The sequence below is a fragment of the Rhinopithecus bieti genome, unplaced genomic scaffold (genome assembly GCF_001698545.2).
Source record: "Rhinopithecus bieti isolate Rb0 unplaced genomic scaffold, ASM169854v2 scaffold_2574, whole genome shotgun sequence".
Taxonomy (NCBI): Eukaryota; Metazoa; Chordata; class Mammalia; order Primates; family Cercopithecidae; genus Rhinopithecus; species Rhinopithecus bieti.
Genome location: NW_016804493.1, coordinates 415,181 through 427,736, shown reverse-complemented (window position 1 = coordinate 427,736; position 12,556 = coordinate 415,181). Strand labels below are relative to the sequence as shown.

Genomic DNA, 12,556 nt, shown 5'->3' with positions numbered 1-12,556 from the left:
TTTTTGAGACAGAGTCTGGCTCTGTCGCCCAGGCTGGAGTGCGGTGGCCGAATCTCAGCTCACTGCAAGCTCCACCTTCCGGGTTTACGCCATTCTCCTGCCTCAGCCTCCCAAGTAGCTGGGACTACAGGCGCCCGCCTCGTCGCCCGGCTAGTTTTTTGTATTTTAAGTAGAGACAGGGTTTCACCGTATTAGCCAGGATGGTCTCAATCTCCTGACCTCGTGATCCTCCCGTCTTGGCCTCCCAAAGTGCTGGGATTACAGGCTTGAGCCACCGCGCCCGGCCCCCCACCAGTTCTTTACCTGTTAAGACTCCTGGCTCTAAAAGCCCAGGTCAAAAGCCACTCCTTGCAATGCCTTCCTCAGTCTCCCCAGCTTGTATTTGTTTTATTCAAGTTAGGCCAACTGAGTGATAGATATTACAGTACTTTATAGACATTATTCCATTTAAACCTTTACACTCTAAAGTGTTAGAGATTTGGAGAGGTGGATGCACTGACTAAGATCCCACAGCCTTCCTAACCACTTCACAGGTGGAAAACTGAGGTGGTCCCATGGCCAGAGCTAAGAAAGGCGGTGCTGATTCCTGGGCCCCCGCTGCTCACTGCGCCCTTTGGCATCACAGTAGGCCAAGAGCAGCTCACTCTTAGGTGGCCACAAGAATCACAGGGACAGTTTACATTTACTGAGATCGTAACAGCCCAAGGGGTTCACCTTGCCCGCTGCCTAGACAGAGCCAATTCATCAAGACGAGAATTGCAATAGAGAAAGCGTAATTCAGGCAGAGCCGGCTGTGCAGGAGATCAGAGTTTTATTATTACTCAAATCAGTCTCCCCAAGCACTGGGGAGCAGAGTTTTGAAGGATAACTTGGTGGGTCCAGTGTGCCAGGAGCTCTGATTGAGATGAAATCATAGGGAATGGAAGCTGTCTTCTTATGCTGAGTCAGTTCCTGGGTGGGGGCCACAAGATCAGATGAGCCAGTTAATTGATCTGGGTGGTGCCAGCTGATCCATCAAGTGCAGGGTCTGCAAAACATCTGAAGCACAGATCTTAGAGCAGGTTACAGAGGGTCCGAATCTTGTATCCTTCAGCTGCATGACTCCTAAACCATAATTCCTAATCTTGTGGCTAATGTTAGTCCTACCAAAGCAATCTAACCCCCAGGCAAGAAGGAGGTCTGCTTTGGGAAAGGTCTGTTACCATCTTTGTTTAAACAATAAACTATAAGCTATATTTCTCCCAAAGATAGTTCAATCTATGCTTAGGAATGAACAAGGACAGCTTGGAGGTTAGAAGCAAAATTGAGTCAGTTAAGTTAGATCTCTTTCACTGTCTCAGTCATAATTTTGCAAAGGCGGTTTCAAGATCTCTCAGTAAATGACAGACCTGAGACTTGAACTCAGGTCTCTTCCATGCAGCCTTTCTGACATAATTGCTGACTTTGAGGAGCCCCAAAGGTGGAGCTCATATTTTGGTGAAAAAATGGCACGTGTACTGCAGAGTCAGCCCTGGGCACATAAAAGGAGCACCAAATGGGGGTGAAGGAGTGGTGTGCAGTTCAAAGGAAAGAGTGCTTCCTCCCGAATAACCAGGACTGCCTTTGCAGAGGTGGTGGCATCTGAGCTCATCACCCCACAGGTTCAGGATGGCTTCTTTTCTTACCTAGGGGATGGGCGGTGACAGTGAATAATAATGATGGTGGTGGTGAAGTTAGTAAAGCACTTTTACTCAGATCTCTTTGATTTTACAGAACTTTGTGGGCTGAATGTTATCTTCACTTTAGGCAAGATAAAATCAAGGCACAGAGAAGTTAGTCATCCAGCAGGAAAGCCTGGGCTTCAGGGTCCAAGTCCGTCCCTTCCAAGTCCCTGCTCTCTGCTTTAACCAGGCCGAGGGGGAAGCTTCCTATTCCAAAACATCTCTTTACCAGTGCTTCGCAACATGTGGACTATTTACTTGCTTTAAAGAGCTGATTTCCGGGTCCCATCTCAGACCTACTGCATCTTTGGGAGATGGGGCCCTGGAATCTGCATTTTAACAACTGTCCCCGTGATTCTTGTGGTCACCTACGACTGAGCTGCCCTCGGCCTACTGGGATGCTGAAGGGCGCTGTGAGCAGCGGGGGCCCAGGAATCAGCACCGCCTTTCTTAGCTCTGGCCATGGGAACACCTCAGTTTTCTGCCTGTGAAGTGGGCAGAGTCGAGACTCCGAGGGTGCCGTGCCCCGCCTGCCGCCCCGACAGCACTGGCGAGCGCAACACCTGCCTCTCTCCCAGGCTCCCTTCCCTTTCTCGGTCCCGCCCGCCCGGGTGGAAGGAAACAGCTGGGGGCTCTTCGCTTCCAGGCTGCGGTCGCCTCCTCTTCCGCTGCGCAAGGGCCGAGGCTGGGCGGCTCGGGGCCGCTTCCCGCACGCGCCGACCCCTGCCGGGGACAGCAGGGGACCCGAGTGCGCGGCGCTTTCCGCCCGCCGGGCAGCCTCGCCCCCGCCTGCCCGGCCAGCAGTCCATAAATATTCCCGAGGCCCGGAGGGGGCAGAAAACGCTTTCCAACGCGTCTTCTAGCCGCGGTCCACCTTTCCACGCGCGGAACCCTGCGAGGAGAGGCCTGGACACCAGTCAGTACCGCGCCCCCAAACCCTCGCCCTGCGCAGCCCGAGGGTACAAGCATGGGCCTTGGGGGGCGGGCGTGGGCAAGGCAGGCGGACACAGACCCAAGGTGGGGGCTGGGGGAGGGTGCCCCACTCAATCCGGGGCTCAGGGAAGGCGTCCTGGAGGCATTTCAGCAAAGCTCTGAAAGATGAACGGATATGATGGACAGAGGGAACAGAATATGCAAAGACCAACAGGGTGGCAGTTGGGGAGATTCCAAATATTGTGTATTGTCACAACACTGAGTTCAAGGTGTAGTGGCTCAAGATGGGGCTGGAGAGAGTGGGGAGAGTGTCCCGAGCAGGTGCTTGGAAAACCATGCTGGAGGATGGGCGGCTCTGAGGGATTGTAAGCAGGACCCTGACTGGCCAATCATTTGCTTTCCGGGAAGGCCACTCTGACTGGTGTGGGAAGGGGACTGGGGGAGTGGCAGGGGAATGGGTGAGGAGGCTGTAGGTAGAGGTCACAGTGCCTGCACCCAGGTGACGGCAGTGGGAATGTCTCCCTCCTGCCAAACCCTTCTTCCTCATTGGTCCAGCTTGGACCCTCTTCCAAGGCCTGGCTCAGTGCCCCACTCACCACCTCCAGTAAGTCTTCCCTGCTCCCTCAGGGTCTCAGAACACCAAAGCCTGTATCTGATTATTTGCTGCCTTGTCTTTGGAATTAATCTGTGTGCATCAGCCTTCAAGGGAGCTGGGCATGGTGATCACGACCACCCGAGAACCCCAGTTCTACTGCAGACATGTGAACTGGGAAAGTCTTTCATTCACTCTGAGCTCACTTTCTTCCTCTGTAAAATGGGGAGAATGATCCCTCCGTTGAAGGATTCTATATGCCTGGCATATGGGTATGCTCAGTGAGTGAGCTTTTTCTCCACTAGAGTTGGTCAGCCTGGAAACCAGACAAGGGCCCTTTGAGTGTCTCCTGAAACTTCTCTAGGGCTTTTAGATAGAAGCAACAGTGGATAGCAGTGATTTTTAAGGCCAAGGATTGGAATACCGGAGTCCCTGTGTGACTTCAGGCAAGTCAGGGCCCCTCTGTGCACTCTGGATAACAAGGGGGCAGGCAGGAGGACTCCTACAGTCTCTACTGCTGCTCTTTTTAGGTGTTACCTTTCTGGTGGAGTTCTTTGGGTTTCCTTGGGAGGCAGAGGCACCTGGAAGACCAGCCCAGAGCTGAAGATCTAAGATGACAGATTGCCAGGATCCTGGCTTGGAGCAGCTACAGCAGGTAGCCAGGCATGGGAGCAGGCATCTTGGACACAACAGGATCAGATGCGTGTGAGCAAAGCCGTGGGATTTGGGTAGGTCCCAGATGAAGGAGCCATGAGTGGTGTCATCACACCCTTCTCTTTGCCCAGATGAAAGTCCAGTGAGCCAGCCATGGTTATGTGGCAAGCTCATCGCAAGGCATTTTGGCTGACAGGAAGAGCAGGAACAAAGTGGTCAAGACTCCCATGTTCAACTCAGGTGACCTAAGTCTGTAGTGAGGTAAAGCACAGGAAAACATCTAGTCCAATGGCACATAGGAGATGCTTAATAAATGCAAATTTATTGAACACCAGACCTTATACTGAGAAGCAGTGGGTCACACACAGTCTCTTCCCTTGAGCTCAGAGCCTGGGGAGAGCAAGAGATGGGTACAGAAACATTCCTGGCCTATGCAGGGATAAAGGACACCACAGGAACTATGGGGACCCAGAGGAAGATGGGATTGAACTTTTACCAAGAGCAGGCTCTGTGCTCAGTAGTGAACTTGGGGAGAAAGTTATATTAAGGAAGGTTTCATGGAGGAGGTGACTTTGCTCTGGCACTTTTTGTTTTGTTTGAGATGGAGTCTTGCTCTGTTGCCCAGGCTGGAGTGCAGTGGCACCATATCGGCTCACTGCAATCCCCACCTCCCAGTTTAAGCGATTCTTCTGCTTCAACCTCGGAGTAGCTGGAACTACAGGCATGTGCCACCATGCCTGGCTAATTTTTGTTGTTTCAGTAGAGACAGGGTTTCACCATGTTGGCCAGGCTGGTCTTGAACTCCTGGCCTCAAGTGATCCACCCACCTCAGCCTCCCAAAGTGCTGGAATTACAGGTGTGAGCCACCATGCCTGGCCTGCACTGGTTTTTAAGCCAAGAAGGCAGAGAAAGTTATTTCAAGCAGAAGCAAGAATATATATGGGGGGCCGGGAGCGGTAGCTCATGCCTGTAATCCTAGCACTTTGGGAGACCGAGGTGGGTGGATCATGAGGTCAGGAGTTCGAGACCAGCCTGACCAACATGGTGAAACCTTGTCTGTACTAAAAAACACAAAAATTAGCCAGGCGTGGTGGGGTGTGCCTATAATCCCAGCTACTCAGGAGGCCGAGGCAGGAGAATTGCTTGAACTTGGGAGGTGCAGGTTGCAGTGAGCTGAGATCGCATAATTGCACTCCAGCCTGGGCAACAGAGCAAGACTACTCCATTTCAAAAAGAAAAAAAAAAAAAAAAAAAAGAAGAATGTATGTTGGTCGGTGCAAAAGTAATTGCGGTTTGTGCCATTAACTGTAAAGGCAAAAATCGCAATTTTGCACCAACCTAATACAAAGTCACAAGACTAGGGAAAGCATGGAATGTTCAAGGAGCTGGTGAGTATTTTGCTGTATAGGAAATGGGGCATCAGAGGTCAGCAGAGGCCCGGATGGGAAGAGCTTTGAATGCTAGCTAAGGAGCAAGCATGGTCTCCAAGAGTAGTGAGGGCAGTGAGGACGCATGAAAGGTTTCTGAGCAAGAGAATGATGTGGTCAGAATCCATTACAGAAGGAAGCATCTTGCATTCATCGAGCCATCTGGAGAGACCTGGGGGTGGCGGGGAGGGAATTGGGCCAGTGGGCCCAGGTAGGAACTCTTAGCTGTGCTTCAGTCCACTGGGATTTATTTAGGTCAGAGCCGGGCTCCTGGGACTGGTGGCCTCTTCCCACATGGACAGTAGGTGGCGCTGCAGCTCTGTGTATGCAGCCTCTAGGGCGCAGCTACCTGCCCTCACCTAGGTGAGTCAGACCCCTTGTCCCGCTTGGCCCTGGGGCTTGGGTCCCATCTCCAGGGATGAGGCTTGGAGGGGTAGGATGGGGATGGTAGGTAGGATTTGCTCTTCCTCCTCCAGAAGCAGGGAGGCCACTTGCTTTACAGAACCACAGGATGTGTGAGTAGAGAGGGCCTCCAGGGACTTTCTGGCCCATGTCCTATTTCACGTGTAGGTAAACTGAGGCCCCCAAGGGGGAGGGGCTTGCCTGAATCACGGAATGGGTTAGTAGCTCAGGGCCGGTTCCAGTGCTTGACATGGGAGGTCATCCCATCCCTTCCCCCTCCTAAATCCCTCCCGTTTGCCTCCTCTTGCCCTCCCCCTTGGCCCCTCTCCTCTCAGTTCCTGCCATCTACCTGGCCTGGACCACTGTCCCAGCCTCCTCACAGATGGCTGTGTTGTCTCTTCCATGCCTGCCCGTGCCTTTCCCCACCCCATCCATCCCCCACCCAACCCAGGGATTTCATTCACACACAGATCCAATGGTCACCCTCCCCTGTTAAACCCTTCCCTGCCCCCTCATCATCCCTAAAGGCTGCTTAGTTTGCTTGGCAGATGCGGATCTGCTCTGGGCCCCCAGGTCCCTGCTCACCCTGGCCCTCATGCCTTATCTGTGCCAATCCTACTGTCGCACTCTTACTAACCCTCCATGACTCAGTGGGGGCCTCCAAGGTATGGGGGCTTAGGTGCCCCTTCTGGGCTGCCATAGCTGTGACCACACTGTGTGAGTGAGGGTCCCTGCTCCCATCTTCTCTGCTGAATCACCCAGAGCACATCCAGGGTGGGGACCCTGGCACCTGATTCACATTGCTCCCCGTGGCATGGGGCTTGGCCCCCGTGGGAGCTTTGTGCTGTCCTTTTGGATGAATGTCTGAATGACAGGTGCACTCTGAGAGGATCCTTACCAGATCATGGTACACTGCCATGGGCCAGGCACTGTGCTGGTACTTCCATGCACAGCCTTGCAATCCTAACAGCAGCCTTGGTGGGGTCACACTAGAATTACTAACTCTGTTTTGCAGAAGAGGAGAGTGAAGCACAGAGAGGAGAGATGACTTGCCTAAAGTCACACAGCAAGTGAGTGAATAGAAACCAGACTCACCAGGCTGCCTGGCATAGCAAGACCTCAGGCAGCTAAAGGGATGGGCTCAGCATGGTGGGACTGCTCCCAGGAGCTACAGGGCAGCAGGGGCCAAATCTCCCAGAGTCTGAGCAAAGCTAATGTGGAGCTATCAGGAGGCCACTTAGGTGCCTGGGCCCTCAAGAAGTCAGGTTCCCTCCCTGTTTTAGAGCATGGGAAGTCTTCAGTTGTTCCAAGTTAGGCAGGGACCTGGGCAGACTTGAGTACCAGAAGCACTTCTATGGCTGCTGTGAGGTAGAGACCAGCAGCTGGAAGCCAGCCAAGAGGCCAACCTAGTGATCCAGGGAGAGGCAAGGCCCAGTGGGTCAAGCAGCACACGGTCTGGGATCAGGCCCGGCCAAAATATTAATACCAAGGCCTTCCAAGGGGCCCTGTGGTCAGTAGGCTGAGTGCCTGGAAGCAAGAAGTAAGCAGCGATGGGGCTGCCCATGAAGATGGGTGGGCAGAATGTGATAACGAGCTGGGTGCTGTGGCTCTCGCCTGTAATCCCAGCACTTTGGGAGGCTGAGGTGGGCAGATCGCTTGAACCCAGGAGTTGGAGACTAGCCTGGCCAACATGGCAAAAGCCCATCTCTACTAAAAATGCAAAATTTACCTGGGAGCAGTGGCATGCACCTGTAGTCCCAGCTACTGAGGTGGGAGGATTGCTTGAGCCTGGCAGGTCGAGGCTGCAGTGAGCCGAGATTGCACCACTACACTCCACCTTGGGTGACAGACTAAGACTCTGTCTCAGAAAAAAACAAAACAAAACAAAAAACCATGGTAACAAACTGCAAATATTTGTTGCAGAAAAACCCAGGAGCATGGAAGGGCAAAAGCAGAGGCCAGCAGAGTGGGCTCAGGCTTCTAGAGCCTGACACTCCCAGTGATGGGAGTGTCTTCAACTTGTTGCATGACCTTGATCTTATCCCTGTTCCTCTCTAGGCCCCAGTAAGGGAAATTTTAGCCTGAAGTCCCCCAAGGGGCCTCTGTATCTGGGTGCCCAGTCTTGATGCTACATAGAAGTCAGAGGTAGAAGGGCCCTTGGTGTCTCAGGCTCAGAGAGGGATTGGGCCTGCCCACATCCCACAACGAACACAGGCCCAGAACCAAGAACTCCTGATTCTCAGTCTGCCTTGGTTACGGCACAAAGCACACTCCCTCCTGCTCTTCCAAGGCGAGTGTTCAGATCCTTTAGGGAGCCCTTTGGTGGTCATTTGGTGCAGCCTCTTTGGCTGGGCAACTGCAGCTTCTTTTTTTTTTTTTGAAACAAAAGTCTCGCTCTGTTGCCCAGACTGGAGTGCAGTGGTGCGATCTCGGCTCACCACAATCTGCATCTCCCAGGTTCAAGCAGTTCTCTGCCTCAGCATCCCAAGCAGCTGGGATTACAGGCACCTGCCACCATACCTGAATAATTTTTGTAGTTTTAGTAGAGACGGGGTTTCACCATCTTGGCCAGGCTGGTCTTCAACTCCTGACCTCGTGATCCACCCGCCTCGGCCTCCCAAAGTGTTGGGATTACAGGTGTGAGCCACTGCGCCTGGCCCATCTTTTTTTTTTTTTTTTTTTTTGAGACAGAGTCTTGCTCTATCGCCCAGACTGGAGTGCAGTGGCGCTATCTTGGCTCACTGCAAATTTTGCCTCCTGGGTTCAAGCAATTCTCCTGCCTCAGCCTCCTGAGTAGCTGGGATTACAGGCACCCACCATCATGCCCAACTAATTTTTGTATTTTTAGTAGAGACAGGGTTTCACCATGTTCACCAGGTTGGTCTTAAACTCCTGACCTCAAGTGATCCACCCGCCTTGTCCTCCCAAAGTGCTGGGATTATAGGTGTGAGCCACCATGCCCGGCCTGCAGCTTCCTCTTTATTCCCAGGAGGGAGCACTCAGGATGCCTTCCTGGTGAGCGTGCTACAGAACTTCCTTTAATTTACCCTGTGCCCTAGCTGCAGCCATTCTTCTTGGGGGTGTGTTTGGGGCAGGACAGTGTGGGGAGTTGCTGGGGAGTGTCTGCTTGGTGGTGATGCCCAGTGCAGTCTGATGCCCACCTTCCTATCACCACCCCTGCCAGCATCACACCACTTGGTGAGGTCAGCCTCTTGCTGGGAGGCTGCCTCTTAGGGGTCCCTTGGGGTCCTGGTCAGGGCTTCTCCTTGACTCATCCAAGGGGTCCAGCCACTTCTGGAGGGTAAACTTTTCCCCTGGATCATCAGTCTCAGGGCAGGGTGCCTCTTCCAAGCACCACCCAGTTCTGAACAGCAGGGCCTCTGGCACTGGTCCTTAGCTGTGGGCTGCAGTGAGGGTCCCTGCTGGTTTCCTGGTGGGAGAAGTCAGACTGGCCCCTGGGATGGTGCCGCCAACTCACGCCAGGGGACATGAGGGGTAAAGCATCATCCCAGCTCGAGTGGGGAAGTCAGGCGAGTATTAGCATGTCCCAGACCCTCTCCTGCTGCCTCTGGTCCTGCCTCATCCCTGAAACTCCCACTCCCTGCCCAGGGAGGTGTGTGGAGGGTGCTGCTCACGAGAGGAGACACACTTTTGCTGAGCCCCTGCCTGGTGTAAAGGCCTCTTCCACCAGAGTCCTCACAGCCGCTCCGTGAGGTGGAGGTGTTACCATCCCCATTTGACCAGCTGAGATCCCGAATTGCCAAGCCACTAAAAGTGGAATCGGCACTTGAATGTCTTTCCTGATCCAGTTTCTCACCTTTTCCTAAGCTGTCCTTATTCATGCATAGGGAAGCAATATTCATTCATTGTTTTTTTCTTAAAGTGACTCTAACTGGTAGGAATAACTAACACATAGTAGTGACTCAATCAATACTTGTTGTGAGCAAATGAACTAGTTGTTAGGACTGGGAGCTGCTGAGATGACTGCCCTTCTTGGCATTCAGCACCGGCCCTGTTGGAAACCACACTGTGTGGAGAGAGCTGCCGATGCAAGGGCAGGCTCCGCTCGGGGACCTGTGGGCACAGCATGCTTGTCCCACCACCTTTGAGATGTAGGCAAGGCAAATCTGAGGAGCAGGAAGACAACCGGGGATTAGGGTGGGGCATGAATTAGTTGGCGGAGGGTGTTTCCTCCGCGAGTTCCCGTCATCTCTCTGTACTCCCTGCCCTGCTGGGATGTAGCCCTGGAGCCCCTCTTCTCCTACAGACTCAGCCTCCTCCAGGAAGCTTCCTTGCACTGGAGCCTGGACTGGGCCTTGCTCTGGGCTTCCCAGCCCTTGTGAATTGTTGTGACACAAGTTCCATGTTGTCATCGACTAGTTACGTGGTTGTTTCCCCATCAGACCAGGAGTTCCTGAAGGCAGGGGGTTGTTTGATTCCTGTCCGAGTCTGCAGCTCCCATGACAGGGCCAGAAGGAAATGTTGTTGAATGAATGAATGAATGAATGAATGAATGAATGAATGAATGAATGAATGAGTAAAACAAGTAGTGCAAATATCCCTAGCCTGCAAGCCTTGGGCTTCAGTTCTGCCACCAGCTGGCAAAGCCCCATTCCACTCTGGTTTCACATGTCCCATCTGTACTCTGTGGCCATGGGACCCTCCAACTGCCTCTGAGAAACAGGTAACGAGGGAGGGACTAAGTGCCACTGGCGGATGCTCAGCTTGAAGCTGCCTCCCTGTGCTTATCCCCTCAGCCTGAGCCCCGCCTACTGAGGGTGGAGGAAGGGCCCGTCAAATTGCATTCCCCTAACGCTGCGTTGCATTGCCTCATCTCAGAAACACTCCATCTTAGCTCTCATCTCTCCGCCCCAAGCAAGATAGCTTGGCCGGCAGACCCGCTGACATCAGCCAGGACTTGCTGGGGGCCAGGGTTGGGGGCCAGGCCCTGTAATCCACCCACAGGATCAAAAAGCTTCTACAATGCTCTGCAGGTTTCCAAGCCTGTGCCACACCCAGCCCAGCCTCCCCACACCCCAGAGGGCTGGGCTCTCCATCATCATTCTGTTACTGAGGAAAGTGAGACCCACGGAAGGAGGGGCTGGAATGTCCCTGAGTGCCCAGTGACCGGTGCCCCAGCTGAGAATCTGGACTCAAGTCTTAAACTCCAAACTGCTTTATTTTAATCCCTAGTGGCTATCTCAAGGTGTGAATTTGGGCAAGTGGGTGATTTCCTCTGGGTCTCAGTTTCTTTTTCTGTTTCAGGGGGATGGCTGTTGCCCAGTACTCCTGAAGGTGCCTGGAGAGGTGGAGGGGCTGCTGGACACTATGGAAAAGGCACCAGCTGGGAGCCAGACCCTGGCTCTGCTTCTCTCTGGCCTCAGCTCTCTGTCTGTAGAGTGAGGGGCCTGGCTGTCCCTTGTTCCTCCCCACTTCCTCCTCACTCTTGCTTCATCACCCTCACAGTGAAGGCGGTAGCAAGAGGAGCCTCCTGTGCGCTGGCTATTTTTCAGGCCTGGGTTGGGCTATGGGCATCAAGAGAGGGCCCAGTCTCCACCCTTAGGGAACCCATGGATGTACAGGGGAGGACACATCTATTTGTCAGTTCATCCATCCACCATAGGTCATCTATCCATCCATCCATCTATCCATCCCCACATCCCTCCATCCCCCATCCATCCCCCCATTCTTCCACCCATCCCCCGCCATCCTTTCGTTCATCCATCCACACACCTATCCAGCCAGCAAACATTTACCCGACATGGTCTCTGTCCCAGGCCTAGGCTATGTGGGACTGCAGAGCAGACTCCCACAGGGTCCTTCCTTCAAAGACTCACAATCCACCTCCAAGCTGCCCTCACATCTCAGCCCCCAACCTGGGCACTTCTTCCCAGGTCCAGATCTTATATCTCAGAGACACCCTGACTTTGCCCTTTGGGTGTCCCACAGGCTTTCAAACAAGAACACTTGATTTGTTCCCCACCCTACCTGCTATGTGCTTCTCTCTCAGGTTTCCCCAGGTCAATAAATGGCCCCGTGATCCATCCAGGGCTTAAACTCTACACATCTTCCCAGATTCCTCTCTCCTCTCACTCACCCTTGACACCGAAACAAGCGAGCAATAAAATCTGAGGATACTGCCTCCAAATAAGCTGCTGTTGCCAATTCTCCCGTCTCCACCATGGCCACAGTCACAGAAGCACAGTCACACTGGGCCGTGACTGTCTCCTCTCACCCCTCCTCCACAGTGGCAGTGAGACCTTTCCAAACGCAGACCCAACCCTGACTCTCTCTGCTTAAAACTCTTTCAGGCTCCCATTGCCTCGAGGCTCAGGCCATGTTCCATGGGGCAGTGTCCAGCTGTGCCCACCTCTCTGGCCTCATCTCGTGTCACCCTCGTGACAGCCTTCTTTCTGCTCCTCAAACTCCCACTTCAGAGCCTTTGCCTGTGCCTGGAAGAATATGTCCTTCTGTCCCTCCGTCTGCTCTTCATGGCAGCCACCGCTGGCCAGTGTCTTCCCTCCCATCAGCTCTCAGTTTGAACAGCACTTCCTGGGGTTATTCTCACCTGAACCTCAGTCTAGTAGGTTCTCCTATGTCCCTTCTGACTGCCTTCCTTCCTCCCTTAAGACCATCCTTGGCCAGGTGCGGTGGCTCATGCCTGTAATCCCAGCACTTTGGGAGGCTGAGTCAGGCGGATCACGAGGTCAGGAGTTCGAGACCAGCCTGGCCAACGTGGTGAAACCCCATCTCTACTAAAAATACAAAAAGTAGCTAGGCATGGTGGCGGGCACCTATGATCTCAGCTACTTGGTGGTGGTGGGTGCCTGAGATCTCAGCTACTTGGG

At 53.5% G+C, this 12,556-nt stretch overlaps 1 long non-coding RNA gene across 1 annotated transcript; it reads left to right on the top strand.

Moving 5' to 3' along the window:
• Positions 1-2,573: 2,573 nt before the first annotated feature.
• LOC108527382 (uncharacterized) lies at positions 2,574-11,360 on the top strand. The gene is made up of 3 exons (XR_001884785.1): positions 2,574-2,659; positions 3,756-3,953; positions 10,974-11,360. It is a non-coding gene; the product is annotated as an uncharacterized LOC108527382 (long non-coding RNA).
• The last annotated feature ends 1,196 nt before the right edge of the window (positions 11,361-12,556 follow it).